Consider the following 21,650-nt stretch of genomic DNA (forward strand, 5'->3'; position numbering starts at 1 on the left):
TCTCTGAGACCTAATTTGTCTCAGAATTCATAACCAGTTGGTTCAATTTCCTTTGCCCAAAGTTTGAATGTCTTTTAAATGTGATAGGACCCTCACTAAAGCCAGACACAGATAACTCCAAACATGGATGGATTTAAGGGATAGAAACATTTTCTTATATTAAGCTGAGAATTGTCTCCCTAAAGTACTAGGGTCTTGCCTGAGTTGTTTATGGGGCCACCACAGAAAGGAATTAAAATATTTTGTCCATGAAAGAGCCCTCTGGATATCTTGTGGATAACTCTATTTTATCCTGGGTGTTACTTTCTCTAGCTCTTGGCCTCTTCACCATATGTCACCTGGCCATTCTTGGTCTCTTCACCGTATGTCACCTGGTCACTGTTCTCTGAACAGGGCCAGTTATAACTAAGGATTTCTAGAGGACAAAATCCACAGCTATGTTAGAAGGTAAACATTTTACATAAGCTAGGCACATACTTGTAAAGGGTTTTCGGTGGAATAAAAAGATCGATGGTCATGTAGGGTCCACACACAAAGCTGGAGAAAAATACAGAACAAAATTCTAGCTCACAAAAAAAGACTAGACTTACTGGCCTGACAGAGACTGGAGAAACCCTGAGAGTTTGGCCCCTGGATACCCTTTCAGCTCAGTAATGAAGTCACTTCCGAGGTTTACCCTTCAGCCAAAGATTAGACAGGCCCATAAAACAAAATGAGACTAAAGGGGCACATCGGCCCTGGGGCAAGGACTAGAAGGCACGAGGGGACAGGAAAGCTGAAAATAGAGAACCCAAGGTCAAGAAGGGAGAGTGTTGACTTGTGGTGGGGTTGGCAACCAATGTCACAAAACAATATGTGTACTAATTTTTTAATGAGAAGCTAGTTTGTTCTGTAAACGTTCATCTAAAGTACAATTTAAAAGAAAAAGTTTGAGAAAAAAAGAATTTCAGTTACCTGCTGTCCTTTTTCCGTGGCTGCGTATGAGAAATTTCCCCTGGATTTCAGTTCCAGGGAAAATGTGTTTGTCATGATGAATCTGTACACTTACTCTTAAATGATTAGAGCTTATATAGAAACAGTTGTGGGGACCAGAGTGTACACACTAGCCTGGTGTCTACATGGGGGAGTATCCTGGGACATTTGATTCCTCAGCAGCTGTTGTTGGCACAGGAATCCTGTTTCGTGCTGTGCTGTAGGCTGTTGCTTATCATGAGTGTTCATCATCACTGTGAGGCTCTCTCCCATAGAGCAGGGATGGGAGGGTTGGATTTCCCCTGGACATGCCTCAGTTGATGTCGTGTGAGCCTTTGTATCTTCTGATAGAGGATTCCAGTTCTCCTCCAGCTACCCCAACTGACTTCCCCTCCAACTCCCAGCAGTAGAAAAACTCAGTGTACAGATAGGGAAGTTGGTGATGGCCCCTGAAGTAGATGTCGAGGGAGTGAAATATTCAAATATGCCCATAAGTATATTTTAAAATAGACCATTTGGTAGCTGCCTTCGTGTTATCACAAAGTCCATTGCCTAGAACTGGGGTTTTAATCCCTGGAAGTTTATACAGTGAATCAGAAAATTTCATCCAATTCATAGCTTATGACTTTTCCAGAAAATTTCTGCATCCGCCTTCAAGAGAACTGGGAATAATAGTAACATGTTGACAGCAAGCATTTTATGTTCCCACTGGAGCCCGGGAATTAAGCACATGTATCGAACCATGGAAGAAGTATTTTTTTGAGGCTGTACCCTCAAGAGATAAATTCTGAATATTTGGCACTATTGTAAGCTTTTTAAAAACCCTTTATAAAAGTGAAAATATACCGATATTTTTTAAAAAGCAAATAACATTTATTTCTGCTCTTAAAAGCATCCAACGTTAATGGTAGAAATTTTGAAAATACACAGAAATGTAGCAGTAAGAATTGATGATAACATTTATTGTGTGTGTGTGGTTTTTTTTTTTTTTTCAATGTTCCACAAGTACTGAGTTCCATGTCTTACATACATTCTCTCACTTAAACCTTACCTTGTGGTGTATTATTGTTCACATTTTATATAACTAGAAATTAATGACCAGAAAGGTTTAGTGGACTGCACAAAGTCATGGTGCCAGTAAATGGTAGAGCAGGGCTAAGTCCAGAGCCCATGCTCTGAACAGCTAGGTTCTACTGCTTCCACTCAATTGCCAATAACCACCAAAATAACCATTGAGAAATAGCCACTGTTGTATTTTTGTGTATATGCTTTCAGTATTTTTCCCCTCGTCTGTATGTATTTCCCTAGTGGCACAGTGGTTAAGTGATATGGCTGCTAACCGAAAGATTGGCAGTTCAAATCCTCCAGCTGTTCCTTGGAAACCCTACAGAGCGGTTCTATTCTGTCCTCTGGGGTTCCTATGGATTGGAATCATCTCAACGGCAATGGTTTTTATTCTATTTTTGTTATTGTTGTAGAAAATATACACAGCAAAACGTACACCAATTCAACAATTTCCACATGTACAATTCAATGACATAGCTTACATTGTTCAAGTTGCAAGTTGTGCAATCACCTCACTCTCCTTTTCCAAATTATTCTTCCATGGTTAAGAAACTTGCTGTCCCCTAAGTTTCTTATCTAACCTTTTGAGTTGGTGCTGTCAATTTGGAGCCCTGGTGGTGCAGTGGTTAAGAGCTGGACTGCAAACCAAAAGGTCCGCAGTTCAAATCCATCAGCTGTGCCTTGGAAACCCTATGTGGCACTTCTGTGCTGCCGTGTAGGGTCGCTATAAATCAGAATTGACGCTACAGCAATGGATTTGTCAGTTTGACCCTATATAGTGTCCTTAAGTATTTTTGAAACATAATTGAAATCATGGTACAAGCTATTTTGTCACCTTTGATACCAGTCTTTTTCATGGTGAACCTATTAAGACTAATAAAGTGGCCAAGGCATGATATTAATCCATTAAAATCCATTGCCATTCAGTTGATTCTGACTCATAATGACCCTATAGGACAGAGTACAGCTGCCCCACAGAGTTTCCAAGGAGCTCCTGGTGGATTCAAACTGTTGACCTTTTGGTTAGCAGCCGTAGCACTTCACCGCTACACCACCAGGGTTTCCAAGGGATGATACTGGTACATGCAAATCCAGAATGTAGCCCCGACACTGTGTGGCTAGGTAAGGTCTTGGATTAAAAGCAAAAGGCAAACAAACATAACACTCTTCAAAGAAGAAGCCATCATGCTAACACCTTCTTCTAAGCAAAAGCTACTTACATTCCTCAGCTCAAGGTGTCAGTGACAGCATGACGTGTATGGTAGAAAATAGAAGAAGGTTGATTTTCCAAAATTTTTTTCCATATCCCTTCCTTTCCAAAAACAGGAATCTAAAACATTTTTAATGTCCTTAAAATTTTAGAAAGAATTCACTTTTAAAAAAGGTTGTTTGCATTTTGAGAGCTATAAATTTTAATTGTAGCATTGGCCAATGGGTGATTTATACCAGATCTTGACTAAAGAAAAAGTTCTATTTTAAAAATCTACAGTTCCTGGTCAGATATTAGAAAAAGGATAAGGACTCCAATGGTGTCCAAATCAATCAGTTTTTTTGGATCTAGCATGGATTTACATCTAAATAGGAAAGGTAACTGAAATGGAAAGGGAAAAGGGGAAAAAAGTCACCACTTGAACAAATTTTTCAGTTGTAAACCATCTTGTTGAAGTCTAACTATTTTCTTAGAGTTTATTTTTAAATTGAGATATAATTCACATACTACAAAATATGCCCTTTTAAAAAGTACTGTTCACTGTTATTTTAGTACATTCACAAGGACGTGCAACAATCACCCATCTCTAATTCTAGAATATTTTCATCACCCTGAAATGAAACCCCATTCCCATTAACAATCACTTCTTACCGAGTTTTGCTAAAGCAAAAGTCTTAATACTTTTCTTCTTAAAATTCGATTTTCTTAGATCCCTCCCTCAACAAAAATGGTTCTTAAATATTTGTATAGATTGTCTTAGTCATCTAGTGCTGCTATAACAGAAAAACCACAAGTAGATGGCTTTAACAAAAGGAAATTTATTTTTTCTCAGTAAAGTACTCTGAAAGTCCCAATTCAGGGCGTCAGCTCCAGGGGAAGGCTTTCTCTCTCTGTCAGCCTTCTCATCAGTCTTCCCCTAGACTAGGAGTTTCTCCCCACAGGGACCCCAGGTCCAAAGGACTCGCTCTGCTCCTGGCACTAGTTTCTTGGTGGTATGAGGTCCTCCTTCTCCTCTGCTCACTTCCCTTTCCTTTTTATTTCTTGAGAGATAAAAGGTGGTGCAGGCCACATCCCAGGGAAACACCTTTTACATTGGATCAGGGATGTGACCTGGGTAAGAGTGTTACAATTCCACCCTAATCCTCTTTAAATAAAATTACAATCAGAAAATGAAGGACAACCACACAATACAGGGAATCATGGTCTAACCAAGTTGACACAGATTTGAGGGGACCAATTCAATCCATGACATAGATAAGTTATAGAAATAATCTCAAATAACAAATGAAATGATGTTGTTGTTGAATATATCTACAAAAATAAGAAGGATTATCAACGGGACAGTTTCCCAAAAGTTTTCCATGTCAATAAAATCCTCCCCGCCCCCATCATGATGATGATCATTATCGCCCCCATTTATATCGAGAACTTGCTATCTGGCAGGTATTCTGTTAAGATATTCTATCTCATTTAATTTTGACAACAATCTTGTGAACCGGTCATTAATACTCACTCCTTTGTCCAATGAGAAAAACTTGAAGACTGGAGATGTGAAGTAGTGCCCTAAAGTCGTCTAGTAAGTATCAGACTTGAGAAGCAAATCCAGGTTCAGTTTGATTTGAAATCATAAGCCTTAACCACTGAGCTGTGCCAGATGCCAGGAAACGGATCAAAAGAAAACATAGCTAGATCTCAAAATAAAAACAGCATTAAGGCCAAATGGGAATTTTATCCAAGAAACAGCATGCTGAAAAAAGTTATGTAGTATTGACTCCTGTAAGCATCATCCCTGTGATTTATATATCTGCATGATTGAGTACTTATGGTGTATATTTGCATAAGGCTATAGAAACCAGACCTTCACTTGAAGTCCTTCTATTTTCATTATTTGATAATTAACCTATGAAACTGGAAATGGAAACAATTGCAAATTTAGGAAGTATAATTGATACTATAGAGACCTCATTTCCCTGGGCTTTTTTGTTGTTGTTGTTGTTGGTCTTCCAGGATCATTATGCTAGACTAGTTAATTAAAGAATTCCATTCATCACTTTCCTGCTGGCTTGAGTTTCTCTTTGCTCCTTTCAAGGCCTCCTTCATTTTTTCCATACCTGAAACTACCTAGCATGCATGCGATTGATTCTCAGGAAAAACGGAATGCATGCTACATGCTACTTTTGTGTATAACTGCATTTATAGGTTTACAATAGATTTGATTAGGGCCTTCTCTGCAGGTGAGCTATGGTTAACTCAATGTGGAAAAAAAGAAATCATGTAACTATTCTGCAATTCTGGGTGAAGCTTTCAATTAATTCAGCAGATATTCGTTGGTCATTTTCTATGTTCTCAGACTTGCCATGAAAGGGAACAAAGTGTGTTTGTGTGTGTTGTGTGTGTTGAGAAAATGCATATAAAACGTATCCCAGCTTATTGTGATATAAGACATAATGTGGTAAGTGCCTCAGAGTTCTCTGATTTTTCCAGCTACATCAAAAGCCCCGTTTCAGGCACTATCGCAGTCTGTACCTTGCCTTTTTTGCCCCGTCACAGTTGTAGTCGTGCATTAGTTTGTGTGATTATTTGATGAACACTTTTTTTCCCACCTTGAGAGCAGAGTCTTTGAGGGCAGTGCGCGTATTTTTCTTCTTCACTGCATCTCTGGTGTTTTGCATGATGTCTGGAATGTAATAGGCATTCATTTGATATGTGCTGAATGAATAAATGAATAAACAAATTATGATAGAAGATTAAATTACAAAGAGCAAGGAGGAGAGTGTCCATATGAGATGGAGAGCACAAAGAATTACAATCTTTGAATTAAGGATTGTTCAAAAGGTGCATATTTTATAAAATATAGAATGGGTTTATACATATCATATACTACCAATACATACCCAAACGGTTTGGGTATGTATTGGTAGTATAGGATACGTGTATAAACCAAAAAACCCAGTACCGTCGAGTCAATTCTGACTCATAAAAAAGACTCATAGCAACCCTATATAGATAGTAGTATATAAAATACATGTATAATAATTTTTTTTTTATAATAATGTGTATGCTACATATGTAATATTCGAAGATGGCCTTTTGAACACCAGAAGATAATGGGTGTACATCTGAGTGACTTCTCAACTGGCGCTTGGATTCTCTTGTCAGTTATCTAGTGCTGCTATAACAGAAATACCACAAGTGGATGACTTTAACGAAGTGAAATTTATTCTCTCACAGTTTAGGAGGCTAGAAGTCCAAATTCAGGGCACCAGCTCCAGGGGAAGGCTTTCTGTCTCTGTCAGCTGTGGGGGAAAGTCCTTGTCATCAATCTTCCCTGGTGGAGGAACTTCTTAGTGCAAGGACCCTGGGCCCAAAGGATGCGGTATTCTCCTGGCTCTTGTTTCTTGGTGGCAGGAGGTCCCCCTTTTGCTCTGCTTGTTTCTTTTATGTCTCAAAAGAGTTTGACTTAAGACACAACCTGATCTTGTAGATTGAGTCCTGCCTCATTAACATAACTGCCTCTAATCCTGCCTCATTAACATTATAGAGGCAGGATTTACAACACATAGGGAAATCACATCAGATGACAAAATGGTGGATAATCATACAATACTGTAAATCATGACCTAGCCCAGTTGACACATATTTTTGGGGGACACAATTCATAACATTCCACCCTTTGACGTTTAAAAATTCATGTCCTTACCACGTGTAAAACACATTCACTTCATCATATCATAGTAAAGGTTTTATGTCAACTCCAAGTCCAAAATTCAAAAATTCCTCTTCATCTCTGAAATCTAGAAAACAGGTTACCTGTTTCCAAAGTACAATGGTGGAACAGGTACAAGTTAGACAGTTCCATTACAAATGGGAAACCTGGAGGGAAAGAAGGGATAATAGGCACCAAGCAAGTCAGCAGAACACATTACATTAGCTCTCAAGGCTTGAAAACAATCCTCTGTTTCCGAGACCATTTACACAATGGCCCAGCCCTCCAGACTCTGGGTTATTGGCCACACTCTCTGGATTCTGAGTGGAGAATCCTCAGCCCTGAGCTTCAGCTCTGCCTTCCAGACCCACTGGAAGGACAACTCTGCTCCTTCACGTTTTGGCAGGCCCATTCTCCTAGCCCATGTAAGTGATGATGCCACTCTTTGAGGCTGAGGCAGCTCTGCTTCCTGTGTTCCTTGTATCTTTAGCTTCTGCTCCCTGGTTCCTTGGCTTCTTGGCGCCTTGGGCTTCACTGCCCAAATCTGCCCTGCTGGGACAAGTGTTCCAAAGCTCTGTAACTCCATCAATAAGTGCCTAGAGGTACCCCGCTCCACCAGTAAACTTTGGCCAGAAGTCACTCAGCTATCTTGTACCATTGGTTGGCTCCAGCGCTGTCTAGTGCTGGTCTCCTGGTTCTGCTGTTGCCATTTCTCTGCTGCTGCTTCTCACTCTCTGTGCCATCTCCAGTGTAATGGCTCTCGTCACTTCCTTCTGAGTCCTCACCAGAATTGCCTTTGATGTCCATAATTTCACCAACAGTCTCTTCAATGCAATCTAGGCTTTTACTATTATTAGGCACTCTAAAACTCATCCAGCCTCTATCTGTTCACAATTTCATAACCGCTTCCACATTTTACGTATCTGTTAGAGCAGCACCCCACTCTCATTACCAAATTCCGTCTTAGTCATCTGGTACTGCTAAAACAGAAACACCACAAGTGGATGGCTTTAACAAATAGAAATTTATCCTATCACAGTCTATGAGGCTAGAAGTCCAAATTCAGGGCACCAGCTCCAGGGGAAGGCTTTCTTTCTCTATCAGCTGTGGGGGAAAGTTCTTGTCATCAATCTTCCCCTGGTGGAGAAGCTTCTCAGTGCAGGAACCTCATGCCACCAGGAATGAAAAACCAGTAGGAGAGCGTGTCCTTAGGACCCAAGGTCCCTGTGCTGAGAAGCTCCTCAACTGTGAAGACTGATGACAGGGACTTTCCCCCAGAGCCGACAGAGAAAGAAAACCTTCCACTGGAGCTGGTGCCCTGAACTCAGACTTCTGGCCCCCTAAACTGTGAGAAAATAAATTTCTCCTTGTTAAAGTCATCCACTTGTGGTATTTCTGTCATAGCAGCACTAGATAGCCAAGAAACATAGGAACACAGGAAGTTGGCCTTCTGAACACCAGAAGATGATGGGTGTGCATCTGGCTGATCTCTCAACTGGCACTTGGATTCTCTTGCTACTCTATCAGACGTAAAGGCTATAACCAAAACAAACCAGCTGTTATAGTGTGAATGTTTTATGCTAAGGGATATGCACAGGTAAGCCCCCAAAAGGGGCACCTAATCTAGTTAGGGAAGGATTCTTGGCAGATGTGACTCTGGATCCAGTTCTTGAAAGAAGGCGGAGTATTCCAGGCAATAGTAATGGCATGTGCAAAGACAGGTAGACATGAAATAATGTAACTCAAGGCTATGAATGGGGTTACGTTCATGTAGAGGATGTTATCCAGGGCCTATGTACCAAAAAACAAACAAACAAAAAGAAAAAAAAAAAAACAGCCTTCATGAAGTTGATTCCATGTCAGAATAGAACTGTGTTCCACAGAGTTTTCAATAGCTGATTTTTCAGAAGTAGATCGCCAGGCTTTTCTTCGGAGGCACCTCTGGGTGAACTCAAACCTTCAACCTTTCAGTTAGCAGCCAAGCACGTGAACCATTTGCACCACCCAGGGACTCCAAAACCTTAAGTACCAAGCTTAAATTGTCTAACTCTATCTTGAATGCTATGAAAGTTTTTGAAGAGCAAAATCCTTCAGTATTTGAGTTTCAGAGTAATTATTTTAGCAGTGTGGGGGTTCCATTGAAGGTAGTTGGACTGTTTTCCATAAGGATGTTATAATAATCAGGGAAGAAATGACAAGGGTCTGAAATAAGGCAGGAACAAAGAAGACAGAGTGGAAGGAAAGTATATGGGGGATGTTAAGGAAATAGTGTCTATTACACTCAGACTGATTGAAGGAAAGCTAGCAAGAAGAGTCTAGGATAGCTCACAGGTTTTTGAATTTGGAACCTGGATAGATGATGCAGTCATTTGCTAAAATATGGAGTTCAACAGGTTTTGGGAAGAAAGAGACAAGTTCAGTTGTAGATAGGTTATTTTGGAAGTACATTTACCAGTGGCTTTTGATTCTGACTCATGTTGACTCCATGTGTGTCAGAGTAGAACCATGCCCCATAGGGTTTTCAGTGACTGATTTTTTGGAAATAGATTGTCAGGGCTTTCTTCCAAGGTGCTTTTTGGTGGACTTGAACTGCCAATCTTTCAGTTAACAGTGGAGTGCATTAATTGTTTACACCACCCAAAGACCTTACACCAACCATCAATTTCGACTCATAGCGACCCTATAGGACAGAGTAGTCCTGCCCCATAGGGTTTTCAAGGAGCAGCTGGTGGATTTGAACTGCCAACCTTCTGTTAGCAGCTGAATGCTTAACCACTACACCACCAAGGTTCTGTCCAAAGATCTTAAAAAACCAAAAACCAAACCCATTGCCATCAAGTCGATTCCAACTCATAGTGACCCTAGAGGATGGAGTAGAACTGCCCTATAGGGCTTCCAAGGAGAGCCTGGTAGATTCAAACTGCTGACCTTTTGGTTTGCAGCTGTAGCTCTTAACCACTACACCACCAGGGTTTCCCCCAAAGATGTTAGGAACATCTAAATGGATCTTTCTAGAAAATCCTGGAAATGTGTAATTAAACCTATGAAATGATCTTGTCAGCAGACAGATTCAAAAGCCATCAATAGTCCAAGAAATTTAATATGGAAAAGAATGCTCAAGAAAAGTAAAAAGAGTATAAAAGATTACTGGCTACAACCCTGGGAAATAGTAACACGTGGGGAATAGAAGAAAGAAAACTGTGAAGTTCAATGGAGAATCCAAAGAAAAACCAAAAAGAAAATGGCATCTCTGAAGACAAGGCGTAAGAGTTTCAGGAAAGAAAAGAGTGATCAATAATTTTAACTTAAATGATTCCTTTTTTTTTTTTTTTATAATTAGGACAAAAATGTGTCCAGTGAATCTGGAATAACCTAGCTTGTGGTGATTTTATAAGAAGTTCAGTGGGGTTGTGTGGGCAAAAGACACCACTGAATAGGTTTAGGAAAGAACCAGAAGTGCTAGACCTGAGATAGTATGGTCAGGTCCTCTTTAAGATGTTTGTCTGCTTATGGGAGTGAGGAGACAGAGTACAGAATGAGAACAGACAATCAGAAGAGGGTTTTGAAAATTTACATGAGAATGTGGCGTTCTCGGGTTCAACACAATCACATAGTTGTGTGTATATATATATTTGTGAGAGTATTTGTGGATATAGTAAGCACCTTATCGGGGGCTGTTGAGTTAATTCTGTCTCATGGTGACTCCATGTGACACAGGAGAACTGCCCCATGTGTTTTCTTGGCTGTAGTCTTTATGGAAACAGATTGCCAGGTCTTTCTCCCACAGAACCCCTGGGTGGGTTCAACCACTAACCTCTTAGCTAGCTGCTGATCACCTTAAAAGGGGCTAAAAAAAAATCACTCTCCAAATTACATCACCATCAAATCTTCAATATTACTGTAATTAATGTCACTAGTTCTCACTTTCTCTCATCCTCTGCCCCACCCCCACAACCCTAGGTCCGTGAGCACTTGTATCAGATCAGTTCAAAGCTTCCCATAATAAGAGTTAGTCCAAGCCCTAAACTAAGACACTCTCACATGCCCCTATTTTGAGAGCTGACACCAGTGAAAACCTCATAGCTCAGTGTAAAGGCAAGTCTCATTTTTATTGTTGTCAGATCTTTAAATGAATGGCTGAACTTTGCTTCTGGTAAGCAAATAATTTCCAGAGAAAGGGGAAATGTCCTGGAATCATTTCTGTGCATTTGATCAAATAAGTTTGATTCTGATGCTATCAAAACCAGAGGCCACAGCAAAGTGTCTTATAAACATATTGCCCTGGGAGGTTGTGTCCTGAGTTATGGATTCACAGCTCTGCCACTGGGAGCCATGGGACTTTAGGGAAGTCACCTGTCCCTGCTCTTTGTCTTCTTTCCTGTTAAAGGGTGGAGCTAGGTAATACGTGCCATGCCTGGTTTGACTTTCTGTTGAAATTTTATTCCTTGAAACACTGAATGAAGCCATTTCGTATATAAACTTCCTTTTCCTGCCTATGTTTTGAAGGACTTACCTCTCAACAAATTTCACTATTTTGGTGTGTTTTCCATTCTTTTCATCCCTCCTGGGCAAGCGTAATTTTTCCCCTTCTCTATGTTCTCATGATGCTTTTCACACTTCTCTACCCATATCAACATGATTTGTATAGCTATCTGTTCTTTCTCATCCCCTCTAAACAGTGAGATGGACTTAGTAACATATAATAACATTTAACAAGGTTGTTATTTGGAGAGGATTGAAAATGTGAAAGCTAAAAGGGGTCAGGGTTAGTGAGGGGACTTTATCACTGTTTTGGTATCTCTAACACATTTGTTGGAATATATGCGGCATGGCAGAATCAAACACAGGCTATTTTAATTATATAGTAGTAACTATTTTTCTCGATGTCATCTAAATTTAAGGCTTCACTTTAATACATGGGAAACCCTGGTGGCATAGTGGTTAAGTGCTACGGCTGCTAACCAAAAGGTCGACGGTTCAAATCCAGCAGGAGCTCCTTAGAAACTCAATGGGGCAGTTCTACTCTGTCCTATATGGTCTCTATGAGTTGGAATCAACTTGAGGGCAACAGATTTTGGTTTTTGGTTTTAATACATGAGTATATAATTTAAAGTTAAAATAAGAGTTGTTACTTTTCATGGCTGTCGAGTTGGCTGTGACTCATGATAATCCCACATCTAACAGAATAAAATACTGCTCTGTCCTGCACCATCCTGTTGATGTCCCAGCATGTTGCTTTCCAACCTAGAGGGCTCGTCTTCCAGGATCATGTCAGACAGTGTTCAGTAGCGATACATAGGGGTTTCGTGGCTAATTTTTGGAAACAGATCGCCAGAACTTTACCTTAGTCTAGAAGTGCCACTAAAACCTGTCCACCATGAGTGACCCTGCAAGTATTTGAAATACCAGTGGTATCGCTTCCAGCATCATGGCATTGCACAAGCCAACACAGTACAGCAAATTGGCAGATGGGGTAAGAATAATATTTCAGATTTAAGGCACTTAGGAATTTTCTTACCTTTTATTTCATACACCCCCTTCGTCTTAGAAGGTAAGGCTTATTGATAGTTAAATGCTTTTTTGATACCAACATTCTTTCATTAGGCACTGACTAGGTACAATTCTCACTTAAGCCTTCTGCTTCTCAGGCCATCAACAACTTACCTTGTTAGAGGCTTAGAAATGACATTTCTTGTGCTGGTGTACTGCCTTCTCTCTTCCTGAATTTTTGTATTGTCATCAGGCTTAGTAACATAGTTTTTAAACCAAAACAAAATTTATATATTTAGTTTTGTTTTAATATATTCTCTATTTTGAAGTTGTAGTATATACATCTGTACAAAGTTTTAAACATACAAAATGGAATGCAGTCAGAAGGAAGTCTCTCTCTCTCCCCTGACTTCAGCTCCATAGTCCACATCTCTGAGATTACGACTGACAGCAGGTTCTTGTGTACCTTTCCAGAAAGAGTCCATGAATTTATAAACATAAAGGTCTCAGTGTTCTTTGTGTTCTGTATCACACAAATTGTAATATAATATATTTACTTGAATAAATGTATTTATTACATGCTTAGGTACTAAAATATACAAAAATGAAAGAAATGGGCAACTAAGTTGGTAGGTAAAGGAGCTTATAATCCTTTTGAGAGGAAATAAATCCCATGACAGAGAAACTTCCAAAAAAAACCACTGCTGTCAAGTCGATTCCAACTCATAGCGACCCTAAAGGACAGAGTAGAACTGCACCCATCGAATTTCTGAGGAGCTTCTGGCAGACTTGAACTGCTGACCTCTTGGTTGGCAGCTGTAGCATTTAACCAATACACCACCAGGGCTTCCAGGGAAACCACAGTATGCTATATATACTTAAAGGAAGTTCTGACTGGTTTTTAATTCGGAGAGGAGTGAGAGACCTCAGGAAGATTTCTCATTTAGAGTGCTGTGGAATTTGTGGTAGGCCTTAAAGAATGTGTGGGATTGTGAGGGTTAGAGAAGTGTTCTGGTGATAGGAGACTAGGTGGGACCACTCATTTGGAACTGTTGCCTATCAAACTTGGATTTGAAGGTATTTTTAAGACAAGAGACACTGACATACAGGCATGGTCTGTACCCTTGCAGAGTCAATGGAATATACAAGTACCTAGAACAAAGGTGGAAACCCTGGTGGCGTAGTGGTTAAGTGCTATGGCTGCTAACCAAAAGGTTGGCAGTTCAAATCCACAAGGTGCTCCTTGGAAACTCTATGGGGCAGTTCTACTCCGTCCTATAGGGTTGCTATGAGTTGGAATCGACTCGATGGCATTGGGTTTGTTTTTTTTTTTTACTTAGAACAAAGGTATGATGTTAGATATACTGATTCTGATCTTTTCGTTTATATGTTTGTGGTGACAAGGTGTGTGCGGAGCAGAACTGCTCCATAGGGTTTTCAAGGCTGTGATCTTTCAGAAGCAGATCACCAGGCCTGCCTTCTGAGGCACCTCGGGGTGAGTTCGAACCACCGACCTTCCAGCTAGTAGTCAACTGCTTAACCAGGGATTGCCAGAATCAATTAGACAGCAACTACTACAACAAGTTTGTATGTTGCTTTGGTTTCTTTGTGAAAATAGAGTTGATTTCCATCAGACATTTTGGCATTAAAATCCTCATTAGGCTTCCATGAAGATAAATGCACTGATTAATTGCACAGCTGATGCCAAGAGTCAACAGATTCCCATGTTTAATATGAAAAGAAAACCGATAAGTCGTCACCTAAAAAAACACCTCATACAGTGATTAATCCCTACAAACTATGAGTAAGTAAGTGTCTTAGTCATCTAGTGCTGCTGTAACAGAAATACCACAAGTGGATGGCTTTAACAAAGAGAAGTTTATTTCCTCACAGTAAAGTAGGCTAAAAATCCAAATTCAGGGCATCAGCTCCAGGGGAAGTCTTTTGTCTCTGTCGGCCTTCTCATCAATCTTCCCCTGGACTAGGAGCTTTTCTGCGCAAGGATCCCGGGCCCAAAGGACACGCTCGGCTCCCAGCATTGCTTTCTTGGTGGTATGAGGTCCCCAACTCTCTGCTTGCAGGCCACACCCCCAGGGAAACTCCCTTTACATTGGATTAGGGATGTGACCTTAGTAAGGGTGTCACAATCCCACCCTAATCCTCTTTAACATAAAATTACAATCACAAAATGGAGGACAACCACACAATACTGGGAATCATGGCCCAGCCAAATGGATACACACATTTTTTTTGCGGGGTGGGGAGTGGGCACATAATTCAACCCATGACAGTAACTCCTTTAAAAAAGGAAAAACTGAAGTACTAAGAATTTAAACAAAATCATTAAAACTAGAGCACTAGACTTCACAATCCCTCTGAGAAAGCACTAAATTATTTTATTTTGAAAGCACACTGGCACTAGTGGTTGATCCAAGGTCTTTAAGTCAACTAGGGAACAGAAAGAATGGTTAACTGGAAAACTCTTCATTAGAGACTGATAGCATAATGAAAATTTTGGTAATTAAGACCATAATGTATCTTCAGTTTAAAATTAAAAATGATTGCCAGTGAAAGTGGAATTTGGGCTTACAGAATGATACACAGAATTTAGAAAATTTGAAGGTTTTTGGTCAAACTAAAATATCCCACTTTCCTCCAATCCATTGTACTTCCGCAGTACCCTATTTTTGTTTGTTTTATTTTGTCTTGCTTTTGGATGCTACAGTACATGTAAAAATGTGTTTTCCTTAAGAACCAGCCAAGATGCTTTAGGAAAGCTGTACTGTAATTGTGGAACACTGGGTGAAAATGATATGAGGAGTTGCTTTAAAAAGCATGTATATCAGAGTCCTGATAGGTATAAAACCTTTATATATTTTTTAAACTAGGTCTAAGTAATGAAATTCCAGATGATCAATTTCCTCTTCTACCACTTTGAGCAAATGTCCATAACATAATATATAGTCAGAAAATATTTTGCATTAAAATGTTATGTGCTCTCTCTGGTTTAATCTGAACTCATTTGCAAGTGCAATAACAAAAATACCTGCGTAGGTAATCCCTGTCTGTCTTTTCAAGTACCACCGTGATCCATTTTCTCTGAGATGAATACACCTGGCCAGAAGAATCACTGTGAGAGGCATTTAAACAAGAGAGCAGGCCATTTGAATTTTTAGTGTGGCTGGGTTGGCTTTCCTGCCCTGTCTTTTAAGAGTTCACAATACCCTTGTGAAGTAAGAAGATTCTAACTTAAACACTTCCTATACCAAATAATGGAGCCCTGGTGGCACAGTGGTTAAGAGCTATGGCTGCTAACCAAAAGGCTGGGAGTTTGAATCCACCAGCCGCTCCTTGGAAACCCTATGGGGCAGTTCTCATCTGTCCTATAGGATCAGCTATGAGCTGGAATATTTTGTTGTTGTTAGGTGCCATCGGGTTGGTTCCAACTCATAGTGACCCTATAGGACAGGATAGAACTGCCCCATAGGATTTCCAAGGAGTGGCTGGTGGATTCGAGCTGCTGACCTTTTGGTTAGCAGCCAAGCTCTTAGCCACTATGCCACCAGGGCTCCAACATATATATACCAAATAATAAAGCCACTGTGTGAGACTATTAAGGAGAACCCAGAACCTAGGGAAGTTACTTAATAATAATACCTTGTCTTGCAAAGATAATTAGAATCTTCAAAGCACTTTCACATACTTTACCTCATTGGATTCTTGCAACAGCCACGCCAGGTAGGCAGGGGACACGTTGTGAATGAAACTTGAGGTTCACAAGGCCATGTGTGTTTTAAAATCACACTTGCACCCACTCACTCTCCTCAGGTCCACTGGAGGAGGGGAACCAGGGCCTCATCTTATTCCTTTGCTACTCTCTCAAAGTAAAGAAATAGCTCTAAGCATTAGGCTCCAGAGCAGAAGAGTGCTACCGGAAAGCTCTTTGCCTTCTGCTGCAGCAGGAAGGGCTATTTTTAGATGTTTTCCTTTTGCTAATTGTCTCTCCCCCATTGGGGAATTTCTATGGGTAGAATACCCAGATGAGCCAAGTTTCTCACTAATTTCTGCAGAGACTGGAAAGAAGAAGGCCATGGCTCGGGCTGCCCTGAAGCCTTTGAACCTTCCCAGTAATGACAGTGTGGTGGCAAGATCTTCAATGACCTTGGAGCCCACACAGCTTTGGTGACCCCACTAAACAATGGGACTAAGAGGTGAATGGAAGGGAAGGCTGGACTTATCTCTCTGAGTCTTGGAACCACCTCAAATGATGTTGTCTGCAGCTCAGTTCTGAACGTAGCTAAGAAGTTATGGAGCCGGTGGCAGTTGTGGGCTCAAGAGGCCCTCTAGATATTCCTGGCTTTCTTTTACCATCCTTGAGAGGAAAAAGGAAGAGACTTCTGAAAGTGTATTTCTACAGGCAACTTCAACCTTGAGCTTCGACCTTTAGGAAAGTTCAAAGAACTCAGAATGTTTAAGCCCAGAAAAAAGGGTGATGACAACCATTTTTATTCTCTTTCAGGCAAGAGCTAACCAGCTAGTACTGGGCAACCTTTGGGACAGGATCAGTATTACCGATTCAGTAACAATGGGTTAGTCAGTTTGGGCTTTGATATCAGGGTAAAGCTTCTGATAGGTTTTGTGCAATGGACTACCTGGGGAGGTAGTGAGTTCTCCATCATGTGGACTGTGCAAGCAGAATTGCAGACACTGGCATGGAACCTGGCATTCATTGGAAAGTGAAAGTGATCCAAAACTCTACAGATGGAAAACCAAAACCAAACTTGTTGCCCTTTGAGTAGGTTCTGATTTATATTGACTCTATAGAACAGAGTAGAAATGCCCCATAGGGTTTCCAAGGAGCAGCTGGTGTATTAGAAATGCCGACCTTTTGCCTGGCAGCTGAGCTCTAAACCGCTGCGCCACCAAGGCTCCATTGCTAACACTAGTATAGCATTTGTATACCAAGTGTTTTCTTAACCCTCAAGAAGGGATGTGCAAGGCAGGTGCTCTTTTCTTAGAGGCGAGGAAACTGATGCACAGAGAAGTAGTAAGTTAAAGGTCACACAGCTTGTAGATATTCGAACTTGGCCGCTTGTCTCCAGAGTCTGTACTCTCAGCCACTTGCTGCATTGCTGAGTGCCTTCGAAGGTCTCTTCTTGCCCTGGATCCCGACATACCTGTATGCCTCTTCCAAAGCACTTCCAACAGGGTATTTATGGCCTCAGAGAATCGGAACAAAAACAGAGCTAAAGGGGTTGCTGGGGGGAAATTGAGGACTTCAAACCCACGGGAAAGCCCACTGGACATCTTTGGGGGCGGCTGGCAGCAGAGCCTTCCAGAATACGCACGCCAACGTACAGCGCTGTCCTTCCTGATTTGCCAGTACACCTGCCTCTCCCTCTCGCGTTTCTTTTTGGCATCCCTTCCCGCTGCACCTGCCTGCCTACTGCACCTGTGCTAAGCTTTTCCAGGAGACGGGAAGGCACCGGGACAAATAACCACGAAGCTGCCAATTCTTCATTCCACACCCTCTTCCCTACCTTAATTTAGAGGGAGGGAAAGAGACGCCCAGAGTGTAAGGGACTTATCCAAGGTCACAGAGCCCTGACCAGAAAATCCAGGTGGCCAGGCTCCCACACCGTCGCTCTGTCCATGCCTGGGCACACCTTCGTTCTCACCCTTCTCACCCGCACCCGGGAGCTTCCTTGATTCCACACCCCCCGCCTCCCCACCCCCGCCCCCAGTTCCTCGGAGTCGCTTCTGACGCTCCGCAGCCTCCAGGGTCCAACCCTTCCTGCGGGCGCTCCCCTTCCGCCGGATTCCCACGCCGGAGTCGCCCTCGGCCAGCGCGCCGCCCACGGGAGCGCTGCCTTCCGGGCTTGTTCCGCGCGCTGCCCTGGCCCCATGGAACCCCTGTCCGCGCCCAGTGGCCTTAGACGGCCGGGGCACTGAGGCGAACGGGCGCTCAGGGCCCGCCTCCCACCGCTGAGAGCCGGACCCCTGCCCTGGTCCCTCCTGGCGCCGGCACCTGGAAGGAGGTGACGTCCTCCGCCTAGCCTGTCCCCTCACCCTCCCGCCCTCAGACAAGCCGCCTTCTTCGGAAAGTCCCAAAGTGTCACGGTCGAGCCCACTGGGGTGTGGCTGCGCCCCCGGCGCGCAGCGCTTCCTCCCAGCTGGTTGCGCGCAGCCCCAGGTCCGGCCGGCTAGGTGCGCGAACTGCTGTCCACCTGGGACGCGCGCGCCATGGCCTCTGCCCCCCGATGCCCCAGGGAAGCCGCCTTTTGGTTGGACAATTAGTGGAGGTGGGGCGGGGAGTTGACGAACCCCAAACACGCGCTTCTCCATGAAGATTCTTGAGCTTTCTCTGAAGAAAGGAGTGCATATGCTGCAGTGTCTCTGTGGAAGGAGCCTGAGGTCCAGCAACAGCCTAAGTGGTGAGAAAATGGTCTTTCCCCTGCTTTCAAACACAGCATTGCTTCCCTCCCCTCCTCTCGGCCCCCCTTTCTGCCTCCCTCCGCTCCTTTATTCTGCCCTGGATGGGGTGAAAGGAGGGCGTTTCCTTACTGGGGAGAGATAATGGCCCTGTCACCGGTTCTGTCTTTTTTTTTTTTTTTTATCCCTTAAGTCATCACCGCTTTATAGAACGCGTTACCTCTCACCAAGCGCCTGAACTGGAACCCGCGGGTCTCTTTTCCAGGGGTGCTTAAAGCGACCTGCTTTCGCACTTGCTCGCGGCTCTCTGCTTGTGATTTGCGAGGGCGGCGTGCGACTCGGAGTTGTTCCGTGTCTCCTCTAAGAAGTTGCAGGTGCGTTCGACTGGAGAGGGGACTTTTAAACAGGTGGCTGGCGAGGCAGGTATCTTTGCCTTTTCTTGCTTTGTCTGAAAAGTAGACAGGTGGCTGTCTTCAGAGGGTGCATTGGGCCCTAGGCATCAAGCGATTTCTGTCCTAGGTGCTGAAACCGGAGACTCCCAGTTAGCCCTGTGCTTACCTCACTGGATCCCTCAGGAAAGACATGGGGTGGGCGCGGGGGTTGGGGGGAGGGAGAAAGGAAGTCAAGACTGTTTGGAATGACCTGCGGGATTGAGAAAAATCCTGAAAATTTTTAATTAAAAAAAAAAAGCGCGTGATTCTTTTCTACTGAAGCTTTGCAAATGGTGTGCTGTTTCACCACATTTTTAATATTGTCCACTCTAATTTTTTTTTTTAAGGTGTAAGTTCCTTTTAGGATGATTAGGTCTATTAATCTTACAACTGGTAATCTGGTTTCTGTGTCATTTGGTTTTCCCTTTACAAAATGAGGCTAGAGTGGGAGAAATGAGGGGAGGTGCCCTACAACGTCTAAACAAGTCTTTAAAAAAATCTTTTTTTTTTTTTTTGCCCTTAAAATCCAAATGACTTTAATTTCCTGAAATTTAACAGCGTTATCATAGATTTTGTGTTTAGAAGTGCTTATGTTATTCTGGGGGATCTGATTCATTGGGTTTTGCACCTATTTTCACTCTGCTCTGGAGCTCTGTAAATTATATTTGGAAGGATTAGAATATATATAGGTTTCCTTCATCCTGTCTAAAACTTGGCCTTTCTGGTTATGCACCACTCTTAAAAAAAGAAAACTATTAAAGAACAATTAGGTAATTTGACTATGTGTGAAATATGAGAACATGCACTTTAAAACTGACATCAGCAAAGAGATCTCATGTTTTTACTTCTGTTCAAGTCAGAAGATCATCTAGACATTCTGGTTTTTTTTTTTTTTTTTTGCCACTATATTTGAAAGTGAAAAAAGTGTCATTCCAGTACACTCTAAAATAAGAGGCTTTATGTTGTAGTTTTCTGTTTCCATAATACATATTTCAGGAAACCAGGAGAGAGGTTGGTTAATATCGTTTCAACTTTCCTGGCCCACGTGAAGTAAAATGTGACTAGACGTTAACTTAGATACATGTTTCCTAGATACAGAAAATTCTAAGGCAGGCATGATGTGGAATAAAGACAAAACACTTTTTCATGTAAAAGTAAGTAAGGTGTTCAATTTACAGGCAGAGTCAGTTTTCCAAATAGCAACAGATCCAAAAAGAAGAGACAGTCTGAGTAATGGGACAACATAAATTGTTCCAAGACCATGGGACTTAGAGTCAGTAGACCTAGTCATGAGATGATCTCAACAGAGACACAAAAAAAATCTGTGAAAGTAAGTAATTTCATCTGAAAAAGTGGAAATAACGATAGCTGTAACCTGGTTCCTCTATCTGACTTCATCCTTGACTTAACATTTGACTCTATGAAAATGGTTACATTTTATTTATACACATATTTTTACTTCATGGAGGAGATATTTGAGGGAACCATTACTCTAGAGTAAATGATAGAGTCCCAACTAGTAGAGACAAAGACAACTTCCCCACCCTTTCCACAGAGGTAATATATCAAGTTATTGAAAGATTGTCTTTGTTTGAATTGTGGCTCTTACTAGCTTATGATCTTGGGTAACTTATGTGACCTTGCTGTTCCTCAGTTTGTCCATAAATGGAAATTCTAAATGCTAGTACTCCCTCATAGGTTGCTATAAAGATTAAATGAGTTAATAGTAGCTAAAGATTATTGGTTTTATTTAAAGATTATTGAACTCTTCCTGTGTTCCAGGCACTGCTCTAAGAACTTTGAGCCTACCAAGTAGAACATGCTCAGTGTATTTTAGATATTATTATTATGTTGTATTTTAAAGTTGTTTATTTCATGTGACTTTCACCATTAGCAAGACCTCACCTCAATTCTGCATGTAATATTGCTGTGTAACTGTACACATACAAAATGGGGTTAAAAAACAAACAAACAAACCATTGTCATCCATATCAACCCTATAGGACAGAGTAGAACTGCCTTGTAGTGTTTCCAAGAAGCAGCTGGTGGATTCAAGTTGCCGACCTTTTGGTTAGCAGCCCAGTTCTTAACTACTGTGCCATCAGGGCTCCAAATTGGGGTAAAGACATCAGAAAATTTTCACAGGGCAAATCTATAAAAATGGAGCTGTAATCTACCATCCTAATCTTTTTTTTTTTCCTAACTTACCCAGAGAGGCATACAATAATACTTTGGGCAGTGTCAACAGAATTCTATGCCATCTACTTATTCACCATTATTTTACAGAGAAAGGAAGTGAGGGCCTAAGGAGGGAAATGACATAATTTGTTACAATAGGTTGAGA

The sequence above is a fragment of the Loxodonta africana genome, chromosome 1 (genome assembly GCF_030014295.1).
Source record: "Loxodonta africana isolate mLoxAfr1 chromosome 1, mLoxAfr1.hap2, whole genome shotgun sequence".
Lineage (NCBI taxonomy): Eukaryota > Metazoa > Chordata > Mammalia > Proboscidea > Elephantidae > Loxodonta > Loxodonta africana.